At 31.3% G+C, this 16384-nt stretch overlaps 1 long non-coding RNA gene across 1 annotated transcript; it reads left to right on the forward strand.

The window, feature by feature from the left end:
* The first annotated feature begins 8698 nt into the window (after positions 1–8698).
* LOC134710026 (uncharacterized) lies at positions 8699–9579 on the forward strand. The gene is made up of 2 exons (XR_010106083.1): positions 8699–8887; positions 9426–9579. It is a non-coding gene; the product is annotated as an uncharacterized LOC134710026 (long non-coding RNA).
* The last annotated feature ends 6805 nt before the right edge of the window (positions 9580–16384 follow it).

A 16384-nucleotide genomic window follows, 5' to 3' on the forward strand; every position in this document is an offset into this window, starting at 1 on the left:
TTAGTTTGTAACCCGGATTTGTTTTTTCCGTATCGATTAATGAATTTCGAACAGCGGTATACTACTGTTGCCTTTATTTGTTGAGACATTTTGAAATTCAACGAACTTAATTTGTTTACAAATAAAATTTAAAATTTACGATACAGCATAATAGACGAAACTATGAACTGTGCGTCTTACGAATGTATTGAAGCCACAAAAAAGTGATGTGACAGGATAACTCAAATGTAATATAATCTCATTCTAGGAAATGATCAACTATATAATTTCACTATAAAACATAACAACAACCTGCTCTCTCCTTGATTAAACGTGTTGAAGAAGTGTACATAGGAAATGTATGTTTCGCCAAATTACCATTTTAAACAATATCTACTGGTAACAACTGTCTTCTTAAATGAATGAATTAAAATTTTCTAAAAAAATGACGATGTCAACAAAACTTGAGAATCTTGCTACGTCAAACTATGACTACATTTTGCAACGTCATAACGTTTGATATTTTTTATATGCTTCAAAAGGGTTAATATCCCGTGCTTGCATTTCCTATCATGATTTTCTTGATAGAGGGTTACTGCTCACAAGGAAGCTATTAAACCAAGAGTTCCAAATGGTGAAGTTGAAATCATCCCTTCGTAAATTTTACGGACGCCATCACGAGTTGGTTGACCGTTATGGAATAACCGTTTCACAAATGATATCGGATATGTTCCTTACGTCGTAACTACAATCCCCTTCCCTTTCATGAATTTGACCTACCGAATTAGACTATTTACCGGATTTGTAATCACATAAGCAACACGACGGGTGCCGCATGTGGAGCAGGATCTGCTTACCCTTCCGGAGCACCTGAGATCACCCCTAGTTTTTGGTGGGGTTCGTGTTGTTTATTCTTTAGTTTTCTATGTTGTGTCATGTGTACTATTGTTTTTCTGTTTGTCTTTTTTCATTTTTAGCCATGGCGTTGTCAGTTTGTTTTAGATTTACGAGTTTGACTGTCCCTTTGGTGTCTTTCGTCCCTCTTTTAATACGCATTGGATTTTGTGTAATAACTATTTTGTTTCCGTCAAGTTTATTTAAGAGATATGTTTACTATTAAGTTTGGAGACCAATGATGTTCAAGCCGGTTTGTCTACGAGACGATGATCGTCTGATGTAAACTATAATAATACATAGTTAATGTACGTAATGATCTTTATGATAGCGTATAGTAATTGCTTTTAACAGCTACTTATTGAACATTCAAGCTCTCATGGAAGAAGAACTGATAAACTAATCAAAACTCTCAACATAATTCATAAGTCTGTGAAACACGAACCCAACCTGTGTAGTACCATAAACATTTCATGTAGATTTCAACCAACGATTGCGCGGTAAAAGAATACAAAACAATAATAGAATTGAATAAAAGTTAATCAGAAAATAACATTTCTGTTCCGCATTTCAAGTCGGACTCTTCTTACAAAAATCTTTACTCTTTTTTGCCTCATTTCTACCTATCATGTTTGTTTGTTTTACACACACGTTGTTGTCAATATCATGAAATATTATGAGTCTGACTGTTACACAATGGCGAGCTTCAGCTACCTTTAAAACAAGATTGTTTTTACTATTCATTTTATACACAAGGAAATGCATGTAACAAGACAGGAAATTTCAATGTAAAGTTGTTTTCCGTTATTAGTGTGATGTCTTGAGCTAGATTTAACCATTTAATTAAAGACTTTTGATTTTGAATTTCCCCTTAATTCCGATATTTTGGTTATTTACACTTCACTTAAGACATTTGTCAGTTATAAAAGACGCTGAATCATTTACATATTTAAAACTAAATTCAACTCATAATCGATTCAAAAATAGATAACTTTTGTACGTATTTGTCTAGGTATACTTGTAATTTCATAAAATTTATTACTGTCATTCAGCTTTTTTTTCTTCTTCAAAACACTCAATAAATGTTTTTCACGTACTATAATAAAGTAATAGACGAACTATAGTTGTTGAATGGTATGATTGTAAAGTGTTTGTAGCTAAACAAAGGATATGGGGTATTTATCCACGACATCACTTTATATCATGCTCACCAAGCAACACAAACACTAAAGGAGCAGCCCTGTTACTGTACTACATCTTGGATTTTCATAATTTCAATGAAGCCTTCAACACGGAGAACTTAAAAACACATCTCCTTGCAATTTTAAGACGACCCCCTAGCACCGGTTTGAAGGACATGGCTGTCTGGAAGATTTCATTTTACATTTTCATCAATTACCACAAGTCTATATCGAGATTGGTTATAAACTGTGATTCATAGAAGTAAACAAAAAACAAAAAAACCCCAAAACCCAAATCTGCTGTTTATGGGGCACAATTAATGCCTATGAAAATACATACAAACTTTCTTGCCGAAAGGTACATCAATATTATAAAATAGAAAATTAAAAGCGTTAATCATCTACTCACATATCAAGTCAGTATATCTATCATATTTACCTTTCTCATTAGAAAAGAATGCCTTAAAAATGTTGCAGCAAAAGTATGTGCATTCAGAATAACCAAATGACTGTTTAATCAAATAGAACAACTGTTGTTTGATAACACAGTGTGGAAGTTACGCGAAAAGACTAGAATTCCAAAGCTGTCAACAGAATCAAAAGGACCATCAAAAGCACATCTAAACAGTTATCTAAGACATTCAAAAAGATGTAAATTCACTGTTTTCATATGTTTTATTACAAAAGTTTATGATACGTTCCTAAATAGTAGTTAAGAACTAATTAAAAGCAGTAGATTATTACTCTTAGAACACTACCTAGGGCGAGATATAACGCAATTTTACTGTTCTTTTTGGGAACTTAAGGTAACATTTGCATAGAAAATACCTTCAAATATTCAGAAGAGGCCTTAAGATGTGACGAGTTTAAGTTATGTTTGTTTCCTATATGACTCTCTGTGAAGCAAACAGACTTGAATGAAGATAAATTCAAACTTGTATTCATTAAGAACGTTCCTGTAGTGTTTCCGCATACCACCATCTGCACATTGTTTGCTGCTTTGTCGGGTGGTACAAACACAAACCCCTTTGAAAGTTCAAGACCTTTATCTCTTATTATGGAAATAAGCGTAATATGTACTAATTGATTTATAAATAAACTATTTCCAAAATAAGACATTCGAATATCAACACCATTCATATATTCACTTAAATAAGAATTAAAAGATGTATTTTTTATAAAAAAAAGCCTGTTTACACCCATTCTAAAAAAAAACGCAGAAATAACGTCTTTTGTGACCTGAAGACACTGTTATTAATTTCTTTTAGATGAAGGACGATTGTTGGTCCTTTTTCATATTTCTTGTTTACTTCATTGTCTTGGGCGATATTGGGGTCCACGTTATAAAATAGCCATAGGGATAATATATAAATTTCGAAAATGCGGAGTTCAAGTTAAAGGGGTATTATTTTCAAAATTGATGTCTGATATTACTGACGTATAATTGAAAAATAAACTGTTAAAAAGCTTTTAAAACCACATCGAAATTAATAATCCAAATTCACGAAACACTTCAAAAAATATTGTCCAAACACGAGGATAAGAAAAGTCGTGTGAGGTCACTTGACCGCAATTTATTTTTGATTAAATAATAAAAGAACCCAAAAAGTCATTCCGGATGAATGATCAAATTCCGTAAAACAATTATTGTGTAGATATTTTTTATATGAATATATCTGAAAATACTTTAAGTGATGTAGAAAAGACTACTTGTAACAAATATGATAATAGTTTAATGTGTGAATTAAAACAATGTAATTTATTAGTTAATTTTACTGAATATTATCCCTGGGTATTCAGTTGTAATCTAACAGGGAAACTTGATGAAATGCTGTACACCAAGTTTAATTGTTAAACAGCAATATGTGCAATAAAGAATCAATTAGAGTGTTAAAAAAAAAATAAAAAAAAATAAACTGTTCAAAGCTGTTTTGTTTTGTATGTGTACGAAATAATATATGATTCTGTTCTCAACAATTGAAAGGTATATAGTGTTTTTGAATGGTAGTCATTAAATATATGTGACGGAAACCCTCTATTGAGAAATATCCAGAATAAGCATTTGTTTGGATTATGAAAATTACTTGATTGAATTTTTTCAGGTTCTGTTATTTTTATTAATGTTTTTAAGATTATCTTATTTATGTATGCTACGTTGATATATTCATAACAGGCGAAGAACGTTTAAGGTGAGGTTCAGGCATTTACAATTTAAATTAATTCTGATCATCTCAAACTTTTAAAAATGTGTAATGCTAAGAAATGGGTATACATATGCCACATGTGGAGCAGGATCTGCTTAGAATTCTTGAGCACCTGACATCACCCCAATTTTTGATGGGGTTCGTGTTGCTTAGTTTTTATTTTTCTATGTTTTGTTTTCTGTACTATTATTGTCTGTTTGTCTTTTTTTAAAATTTTAAGCCATAGTGTTGTCAGTTTATTTTCTAGCTATGAGTTTGACTGTCCCTCTGGTATCTTTCGCAACTCTTTTACAAGATAAACAAATAAAACAAAGCTTTCGATATCAAAATAAAACATCGATATATATAGATATCGAACTCATGTAATTGGATTTTTTTCTAGGTCTGTTTGATTTCATATTGTAGGTTTAACTGTATAAGAATGAGTTTTTGTAGATTGAATCAGTCCACCAAATAGTTTCCCCCTTGTTCCAATGTAAACAGTCTTTATCTTTTAATTTCTGGTCAAGTCTAGTTTTTGCGTTACCCATCTCTAGCTAAGGTTCACATGCATATGTTTTTAATGAGGTCGAGCTATCCATGCCACTTGAAAGTGAATAATTTACTGGCGACGTTTCTTTGTTTATGTTGACAAAACTGATGCAAACTGGCTGCTAAACAAGAATAACCATTTCACTATTTCACTTTTATTAATGACTGAACAAAAACTGATTATTTTTCTATTTCTCGTAGCTAATGCCCTTTAACAATAACAAGAACCATTGAGTAATAAAAAGTGTTTGTTCTTTTAAAACGTAATTGATAGAAACATACGTCGTGTAGATTTAATATTGAATAAAGCTAAATTGATAAATTAAATCGTCAATAATGGACAACGGAAAATGAGCATTTTATAACTTTTTTTTAGTTTTTTTAAAGTAGGCAGTGGCTATTTTCAGACGCCGGCAAAAAATAAAATATGCTATGTTGTCGTCTTTGATTTAAAAATATCTTAATTGAAACAAGCAAAATAGCATATTTTGATAGCAATGGCTATTTTGCCGGCAACAGCAATATAGTTAACTTGTTATTTTACCAGTTCTGTGTAAAGAGTGAATGTTACCTTTAAAAAATTACTTCGAAAATATGCATTGTCATAAAAGAATTCAATTATTATTCGACATTTAGTTGAAGAAGATAAGTGTAATAATATTTGAGATACATTTAAATGTTTATAGAACATTTATGAGTCCAAGTGAAAGTAAAAATTTGTTAAAAAAGGAATAAAAACCAAAACTATTGTGGATTAATTTATAGCAATTAAATCATGTAGTTGAAATTATTTCTAACATCATTCTAATGCTACATGTATGTATAAGAATAAATGATCTCAAGATTCTTAAACTATGCGGTGAAAACAAATGAAAGATAAAATCATAGAGCATATAGATTTGGCAAAATAGCCACTGCCTTTTAACTATTACTTTGTCTAGCGAAAAAGTTTTTGGAAAATATAAAAAAAAGGATTTATTGAACCATTTGGATGTATTATATTACATTTTCACAAGTGACTACATATTTAATGCGCTTTAGGTACAAATGGAGAGAGCAGTTTTATATAATGTCAGTAATGTATGAATGGTAGTATCTAATCAAACAAGCGTTAATTCAAATGTTTGATTTGAGAGTTAATATAAAAAAAGACCCGTTATGATCGCAAATGAGACAACTCTCCTCATGAGACAAAGAAACAACACAGAAATTAACAAATATAGGTCACCGCACGGCCTTCAACATTGAGCACAGCCCTTACCGCATAGTCGGCTATCAAAAGCCACGAAATGACAAATGCAAAACAATTCAAACGAGAAAACTAACGGTCTAATTTATGTATAAAACAATGATTGAAAAAATACGTAACACAGCAAACATGTATTTTTCCGGAATGAGAATGATGTTTATAAGTGCACGTCTGGTTCTGGTGTCCGATTGATGACTTTGGTACAAACATATTAATATGTTCTATGATTATGAAGTACATGTAATGTTATGTTTTGTCTATACACATTGTTGTCTTAACTGTTTTTTTAATCCTTTACTTACTTACTAGAAAATTTACTTTTCTGTGCGTAAGAAAATCACGTGTTTTTTTCCATACAAAAATAAGATGATGCGGTATGATAAACTATCCTCATACATTTTACGACTGTACACTGCTCGCCAAGATGTTTGCAGCTTTCAATTTAAATTCCTTCTGACCAAAATATCATTTATGACTTTAATTTAATCAATGCTATAGAATTATGTTTGGTGACGTAGTCTGCGATTTATATTTTGTGAATATCAATGCAGAAACGAGTATACGGGCCACTTATACAAAATTCTAGTGAAAACCTTAATTAAAGCATAAACCTAAATATTAATTATTTTCTGTTATTAATTTAAAAAAAACCCAATAAATATGGACAAGATTCAAGGAATATTTAAAAAAAATTTCTTGTGGTGAAATAAAAATTGCTAGAACGTTAAATAGAAAACAATTTTAACGTTACGCGCAAATGGCTAAAATACCATTGTATCTTGGTCTTTTCTGACGCCCTGGAAAATTATACAAACACAAATACAAGTCTAAAAGTTATCATTTTATGAATTACACTAGTAAGTGATCATTTTGCAGCAATTTCGTAAATTTCTGAGACAGGGCCGTTTTTAATCCTTCGTGGTCATACTCCTTTAGGGAAACCGAGATAGCCATGTGAAGTATGTCTAAAATGACATTTATATGTTTAGCCATTCAAAACAACAGGTATACAGAAACCTTGCGCCATGCATATTTAATTTATATAAAATTGTGTTATGTTTATTTGTCTGCTTGTCTTTGACATGTCGTTTTCAATTTATTTTCAATCTATGGGTTTGACTGTTCCTCTGATATCTTTCTCCCCACCCCAACAAGTTTGAAGAATACCCGTTTGATTCAGATTCCGTTGCGCATGTTGCACTATTGATATGTCGCTACCTTGTTCTTTTAAAGGTGCTTACAATTTTAAACAAAAACACAAACTTTTTGAAACATAAAGAAATCATTTTGGTAGCAATGGTGTACAATGAATAAACAGTTGTTATGCACTGAACGTTCTCAAATCTCAATTCGTCATTAACACAACCGTTTTAATTTTATTGAAATTCAAGTTCGATGAACCAGCGTCAAATATAAGTACGAGAAACTACAACTAGTCTGAATATACACCAAGGTCGTAACATTTACGCTGTATGTATTAAATACGTCGGATTTTTATTTGGGGGATTTTGTGAAAAAATAATAAATAAAATAAACAAAGAGGTCATTTCATTCACCTCCATTTATCCTTAACCCTATTGACATTAAGCTATGTTAAATTGAGATAAATATGTCAAGTCCCATATAATAATTTATGTTCTTAATATCTACCTGAAAAGTCAAAAGTTGATGAGACTATCCTTCCGTAAATCATGGGGCATAGTATAAAAGAGGAAAATGAAGTGAGAGTGAAGTATATTTAAATATAGGCCTAGCAGATCAGGTAAGCATACAATTAAACTAGAGTTTTTTCAGAGTTTTAGTTAAATATAATATCACCGGAAATTAGTTCCCCTTACAATTGATAAATAAATTGGGAATACAATTGTTGATTTTGACAGCATTAAAAAGAGTAAGAATTAATTAAATAATTATAAAAAAGAAGATGTGGTTTGATTATCAATTAGACAACTTAGTTTGTTATATCTGATTTAGTTTCATTCAATTCCCTTTTATGATTTAATCTTCGATATTTCCTTACATAATATCAGGGAATTCAGATAAAAAAAAATATTACAACTTTGAATGATTATATAAAGCACTGGTTATTTTCAGAGAGTGTATATATTCACTGATAAATGAATTTAGGGATAATACAAAGTCCTTGAAAAATCAGGATCATGCATAATCCCTAAACATACAAATCATTGTAACAAAAAGAGCTTTTACAGTTAAATTGGGAAAAAATATATAAATTATATATTATTTAAAAACAAATGTATATCAAAGATTTTGAAATTGTCAATTTAAGAATTAATAATAATAAAATGCTAAATAAAAATCACCGAAAAAAAAATTCAATGTGTTAAGTTTAAAGTTTTTCTGTTTTCACAAGATCAGTTTATGGTACTTGAGACATATTCATTGAAACAATGAAACACTGAAATGAACACTTTCTTGTAATGCATTTTTGTTCTTTACTGCAGATCACAATGAAATATCAACTTATTACGTTAGTAGTATTGATAGTTCTGGTGGACATAATTATTTGTTCTGGGGGTGGAGGCGGTGGCGGAGGCGGTGGAGGTGGAGGCGGCGGAGTTGGAGGCGGCGGAGGAGGAGGAGGCAGTGGTGGCGGTGGAGGAGGCGGAGGAGGAGGAAGTGGGGGTGGCGGAGGAGGTGGCGGCGGCGGAGGAAAACAGGACACTATCATTATCAATTCAGGGGGAGGTCATAGACGAGGAGGCGGAAATCATTGGGGCAATGGAAGAAAGTGGGGCGGTGGTACAATATTTGGAGGCGGTCAAAAATTTGGAGGTCGTCATAGATGGTAGACAAAAAGTTTTGATCCCACCGTCAGTGTCATTATGGTAAGTTGTTGATAGCACTATATATCTGATCAGTCATCTACTGCATTAATGGGCGGTGTTTAGCTACACATTATCAATTTCTCTATACAGTTAAAAAGTAAACGTCAAAAAAGTGATATTTCTAAAAATAAGGAGATGCAGTATGATTGGTAATGATATAATTTCCACAGCACAGTTCAAATGCAGTCGACGAGCTAAATTAAAGGCAACCTTATCGCATTTAGCAATTTCAAAACCCCATACCTCATTATCATCGGGTACAAGATATCCCGACGTAAACATTAAGAAACAACTCAATAGAGAAAACTTACGGCTTAGGTTATACAGAATATTTACAAAAACAAATATGATAGACATGGACCACCGGCAACCATTGGACTACATGCTCCAGGAATGGGACATACACAAGAATGTTGCGGGGTTAAGCATGTCGAATACAGGCTCCTTACTTGGGACATGCAGATAAGAAAATATTTGAAAATACTGTTTTACACATGAAAGCACAAATACAAATTGAAAAACAATAATTTCTTTTCAGATGGAACGATCCACCGACACAGCTTTATAATGAAAATCATCCACTATTCATAGACCACATTAGTGATCAAGACAGCGGAAGTATTAAAAAAAAAAGAAATGCTGTGACATGTTTTTTAATCTATGTATTTTCAATTAAAGACTTTGATCAAATAGATCTTTTCTTGTTTGCCCTTTGACAGTATGTATTAGCTTAATTGTCAACTGATGTAAACGGCAAAAAGATATTTGATTTTAATCTCTAAAGTGATTATGAAACAAAAACGGAGCTTAGTAATTGAATCCAGTTCAACATCTGTTGACCGTCAGTTCTTCTAATTAGTGTGACTGCTAACCAGTAAGTATCCACTTTCAAAATTTTAGCAAATGCATATGACTATAACTAATTCTCCTAGAAAAAGCGAGTGTTTTATGAAATGGCAGCCAGGTCGTAGTGTGACAGGTGGTCAACGACACAATTAATCAGATTGTACGTTTATTGCAAAGACATAAACTATCAAAAAGTAAAACAACAAAAATACCGACCTTTAAAGAAAATTCCAAAACGAGAAGTCCCTTTACAATTAACAATTTTAATAACTCAAACGAACGGACAACAATTTTGTATATATATATGCCGAGTGCCGAGATCATCCACAGTTTGTGATAGGGTTCGTGTTGCTTAGTTTCAGTTTTCTATGTTGTGTCTTCTGTACTAATATGTTTCTGTTTGTCTTTTTATTTTTTAGCCATGGCGGTGTCAATTTTTTTTCAATCTATGTATTTAACCTTCTCTCTGGTATCTTTTAATCATATTTTATGAATATGTTATTGAACATTGCTACGTTATTCCCTCCTTTCTTCTACTTATTGCTTTATCAAATTTCTGTTCATTAAAGATCAAGCGTTTGTACGATTTATCTGCATTATTTTCATCAGGCATGACAAACTGAATGTCTCTAGTGGCGAATTGTCTAGTTGGTTATCAAACCAAATCTTTTAATTTTCTATACATAAAACGGAAATGTATACCATTATCAATTGTAATTCCGTTACGAAACCACATCGTTGCTAAGAAATGCCCGCCGAAAAAACGCAACCAGTATGATAGGAATGGGAAAATATACTTTAAACCGAATACGGATAAAATTTAGCGGAAAAAGTAACATACACTCACTCAGGAACAGATTATCTTACCTGCATTTACAAGATTCCAAATGCCACTGAACTTAAAAACCATTGGTCACCGAACGGTTTTAAACAATGAGCAAAAACTCACATCGCATATATGTATATACACAGTCATAAATACATAAATATAAGCTAATAGTGATTGTATGCTAGCTCCTAAAAAAAGAGCAACATCATACAAAGCAAATGGACAACAACTGTCATATTCGTGACTTGTTACAGACATTTTCAAATGTAGAAAATTTGAAAATTTTAACAATTGATGATTAGAGTATAATTTTTGTACACTTAAACGTAATATGTGTCTGTATTGTAATGCGTTACAATTAATAACTAAAATATGCAAAGACCAGTCGAAACAACATATGATACAAAAATTTAACAATACTTTTAGATATTTGGTTGATATATTGGCTGTCAATAATAACGACTTCAGTATTTTTGGTTATCAGTGTCAGTTGCAATCTTAATTTTAGTTCGCTATGATGTCAGTCGGTCGGCGAGATTTAACAATGTTCAAAATTCGATGGCGAATTTAATTGCAAATTCGCTGGCAAGATTATAGTTTTCAAGATGCAGCAAAAGAAATATTTTCATAACCAAGTATATGACATAAAAAAAAAGATGTGGTATGATTGAGACAACTCTCCACAATAGACCAAAATGTCACAGAAATTGACAACTATAAATAACGGTACGGCCTTCAACAATGAACAAATTCCATACCGCAAAGTCAGCTATAAAAGGTTCCGAAATGACTATGTTAAACAATTGAAACAAGAAAATAACGGCCTTATTTATGTTCGAAAGCAAAGTATGTAACACATACACGTATGACAAACACTGAATTACATACTCCTGACTTGAACAGGCACATACATATGGAATGAGGCGGGGATAAACATGTTAGTTGAATCATAACCCTCCACTCACCTGGGTCAGTGGTATGACAATATAACATAAAAACGAACAATAAAAATCAGTTGAAAAATGCTTAACTCATCAGAAAGACAAAAATTCAAGTGGACATGGCCGGGGTCTTGTACATCCCAACAACAAAAAGGACATTAGGTACAGATCTGAGCTTACTCACAGGTAACAGATAGCTAGTTCAAACCCAAGAACAACTAATAAAAAATCATGCATTTAAGACTAACTTATCAATCCTTTCACATCCAACATCCAATGAATTTAGTGTAAAGACGTAAAAAAAACAGTCAGAGAAAAATATGACCTTGTGCAATGCCAAGATACAGGTATCGACAGATTGTAGATCCATGGTAAGTAACAAACTAATAATATTTAGTTGGCTTTTACTTTACTGACTACAAAATCAATATTTATAACAATACAAACTATATTCAATGATCTTACAGTGTTAAATTTGTAACTTTTAGAATGAGTTCAGTTCATTTAAAGGAGCGATAAGTTTACCAGGACCATTTCTGAAATTCCTTAAAAATGATGATGTGTTATTCTGTTAGAAATAATATTTCTACAGATGCAACCAAACTTGAAACCAAATCTTTATATCTACGGCTAAAATTAGTAAAAGTTTTAAGGAATTTATGGTTACGAAATCCCTTAATTAATAAATAAACAGTAAAACATAAATTACGTTCGTTAAAATAAAAAAAAGTCACAAGAAACACGGGCACAACAAATGAGCTGTGAACTATAAACACCGTAAGATTGTGCCATCTAAAAATGGAAAATTAACAAAACGGAATAGATAATTCATGCGCTGAACGTTTTTACAGATATCAGCTGTGTTCTCTGATTTTTTGCAGTTTCTATATAAACATATATTTTATTTTTATGTATCAGCATACAGTAGAATCATAACCGAACAGTTTGATGGGGTCATTATATACAATATATATAAAATTTATTATGATAAAAATAAATCATCATGGTATACTAATGTACATGCGGTTGCAAATAAATAAAAGACTTAATAGTTAGTAGTTGTTCAAAATTGTAACAAGGAAAAGTAAAAAATAGATATTAGAAAATGCATGCTATAGATTTCTAAAATTTTTGGAACGTCAGAAAGAGTTGGGCTTAGACTCTAGTTAACCTACCACTTTATAGTTGAAAAATAGCTTCCGACGAGAAAGATATTTAGTTACGAGGATTTTAAATTACCCGGTATATTATGAGCAAATAAGATACATAGCCCTCATACCTCGTATTTCTACATTACTTAAATGTTTTACTATTACTCCATAAATAACATCATATCATAGAACATTATTTATATTATTGTTATCAATATTTATATAATTCTATATTTATATCATGTATGGATCTGCATGTATAATTTGTATATATCCGACTAACTACTCCCACAACTCTATAGATTACCCTTTTCAGGGTATACAGATATATGAAGATGTGGTATGAGTGCCAATGAGACAACTTTCCTTCCAAAAACAATTTATGAAATTAAATCATTAAAGGCAAAGGTACGGCCTTCATCACGGAGCCTTGGCTCACATTGAACAACAAGCTATAAGGGCCCCAAAAATTACAAGTGTAAAACCATTCAAACGGGAAAACCAACAGTTTAATCTAATTAAAAAACGAGAAACGAGTAACACATATAAACTTCATAAACAAACGACAACAACTGTACATCAGATTCCTATTATTCGCAGGCAAGATTCCACTATAGTATACTATAATTTATATTTTACAACAAAATGTATTTTTGCTTAATTTTCAACTTATAACAGAATGTTTATCGTATCTTGGCGAGTGATTCAAATAAATAATCTGGGTGTCTTTAAACTTTTGGAGGTTGATTAATTGGACTTGCAATGATCCCAATGTATATAATTGATAAAGCGAAACGACAGAATTTGGAACCTTTAAAATATATTTGTGTCTAGGGAAAAACGGCCGGATAACAAAACAAAAACGAACAAACAATTAAATGCTATGCTAATTTAAGGAGGCTAAGATAGTTATGTAAAATATGTTCTTAAGGTAGCACATTACAAAGATTGGTCATCCCATATCAGACATCTTTAAACTGATGTAATTCCACTCATCCTTCTTCAAATTTTATAAATGAGATACCAAAAGAAAGAAAAAGGATTAATCTTTCAAATTGTGATACTTTCATTATGACAAACTTGTTACATATTTAATTGTTATGTAATAAGTTGCTTTATTGTGATGTCCATACTTGAATGAATTTAGCTTCTATGTTATTTATAGCAGACCAAAATATTTTATAGATTCTCGCACACACAGTTTGACCTCCAAAGCAGTGTCTCAGATTTGTCCATTATTATTTTATGTTCTCATAAATCTTCGATGAAGTTTGCAACATCAAGTCATAAGATATCACACACTTCAATTGCGTTTAACGGTGTTGTAGGTCAAGCTGTGTGCATTCAAGTGTGGACATCACAATATAGTAACTAATTACATATCAATTTAAAATTATGTAATAATTATGTCATAATGAAATTATCAAAATTTGAAAGATTAATCTTCTTTCTTTTGGTACCTCATTTATAAAATATAAAGAAGGATGAAATGAATTTGATCAGTTTAAAGTTGAAAAAATAATCTTTGTATTGTGCTACCTTAAACGACAACATTATCATAAAACATCACATCATTATTATCAAATACTGGACATGGTTATAAGTTAGCTTTACAAAACAACAGTATACAGAAGCTGTTTAGTCCGGATATGATTGCTGTTTTTATGTGAATTAATGCAATGTGTCTCAAATGACAACATTGACATTAAACATTTGACATAGTCATAATTAAGGCACACTTTTTGAATCTACTTTGTCGTGGCATATATTAGTAATAGTTTATCATTGGATGAATAAGGCTATTGGTTAGTTCTCAATTTGAAGGGAAAGGGCTAGATAACCGAAGAGCTAGAATTATAATCAATCGATTAAGAAACTCCGCAGTCAAGAAGAAACAGTTAAAAAAAGTAGTTTTTAAGCAGAAAATAAGTTTGATTTGGATGTCAATGGGCATTGAAAAAAATATTTTCTACACATTATTTGGTCAAACGGAAATGGAAATGTTTTGTCATACATTTGAAATTTTCCAAACTTTATGTCAAGAAGCAGATTTCCTTGAAAGTTGAGGCTTTGCATTGCCATGACAATGATTTGTCAGTATTGAGAGGGTAAACTAGATATTATGCATCTTGTTGCCAATAATTCATAGATATTTTCAACAAATTTCTACAGGATTTGTTTGATATCTAATCATACAATAATTTGACTCATTTTTGCGTCAATAAATTTACGGTATGTAACTTCACAATGCATGTAATTTATTAAAAATTGCCGTAAAATGTTTAAAGATGTAAGAATGATTGCTGTTAAAGGAAGACGCTTCTTGAAGTAATACATTTCAGAAAATGCACACAGATGGGCTGAGAAATCATGGGTTCTTGCTGAATCAGGTGGGAATTAACAAAGGCAAGTCCAATTCACCAACTAAAAGGCAGGGCTATGCTGTTTATATGCTATTACTATATACTTACATTGTTTAATCAATTCAAGTTTGTATATTATTGACTTGATTTAATTCTTTTTGTGGAAACATTGCATCATTGAATGTAGCACCAGTCAACCATTTTCACAATAACCACATGAAGCATACAGTAAAATAACATCTTATATGTCTCGCATGTGCGACGAAGATTTATTCAAGCTCACAAACAAGCGTCTCTAAACTCATTGAACAATTTATCTATAATAATAATAAAGTCATTTTATTTATAACATGTCAAAAGTAGATGTGCATGAAGGGGTTAACTTTAAAGCAACAGCATCTAACAATAAAAGTTAACCAAATGCCTTAAAAGAACAACAATCAGCCTTTAACCGGATGCATTGTTTTACTAAGATATATACACTAGTAAATTGATAAGTTTCATGTTCACTAGTAAAATGAAATAAATCAAAACTAGGCAAAATATTTAACTATAAGAGAGCAAAATACCGGAACAATAGAAACACTGAACTGCTATAAAACAAACGCCAACATTGTCCTGATGTCTACGATGAGTCCACATAGACTATTCGATAACAGTTGCCATATCCCTGACTTGCAAAAAGTATATTTTAAGATTAATAATGGGTTGTTCATGGTTTAACGGCTAGTCAAAGCTCCGGCTGGCATATTGCAATGTTGACTACTGTTACCAAATCTTGACATTTTTAACTATTAAACCTGCTTGTTTCGCACATATATTGATGATCAAATTCTCTTCGAATGTCACAGAAATTAGAGGTAAAGATAGCTATAAAACTAGGTTATTCACACCATTTATTACATACGGACGTATAGTATATTTCGAAATAGAACTTGTTTTTCAAAAGGGTCACGTGGATTTACCTCATTAAATAATTTGATAACCACAGCAAATATTAACAGGATCACATCAAATACTGAAACAAACATATCCATATTTAATTTATGTTAAAACCATATAAAAAGTCGGAAAATCATCATTCCAAAATAATTAAATCACATATGTTAATGAAACAACTACGTTACATTAAGTATAATATACATAAGGTAATGTTAAAACTACATTACCTAATAACACAACCGCATTTGATAATGGTGTTATCGTATCGAGTAATGACAATTTAAAAAAAAAACATATCAAATAATGACAAAGCAATATTCAGCTGATAAGAAACCGTATCGTGTAAAATCGTTATATAATTAAAGGGGCACTAGCTACGAGACATATAAAAAAATCGAATATCTTATGTTTGTGGTCAATCTTTA

Source organism: Mytilus trossulus, chromosome 1 (genome assembly GCF_036588685.1).
Source record: "Mytilus trossulus isolate FHL-02 chromosome 1, PNRI_Mtr1.1.1.hap1, whole genome shotgun sequence".
NCBI lineage: Eukaryota > Metazoa > Mollusca > Bivalvia > Mytilida > Mytilidae > Mytilus > Mytilus trossulus.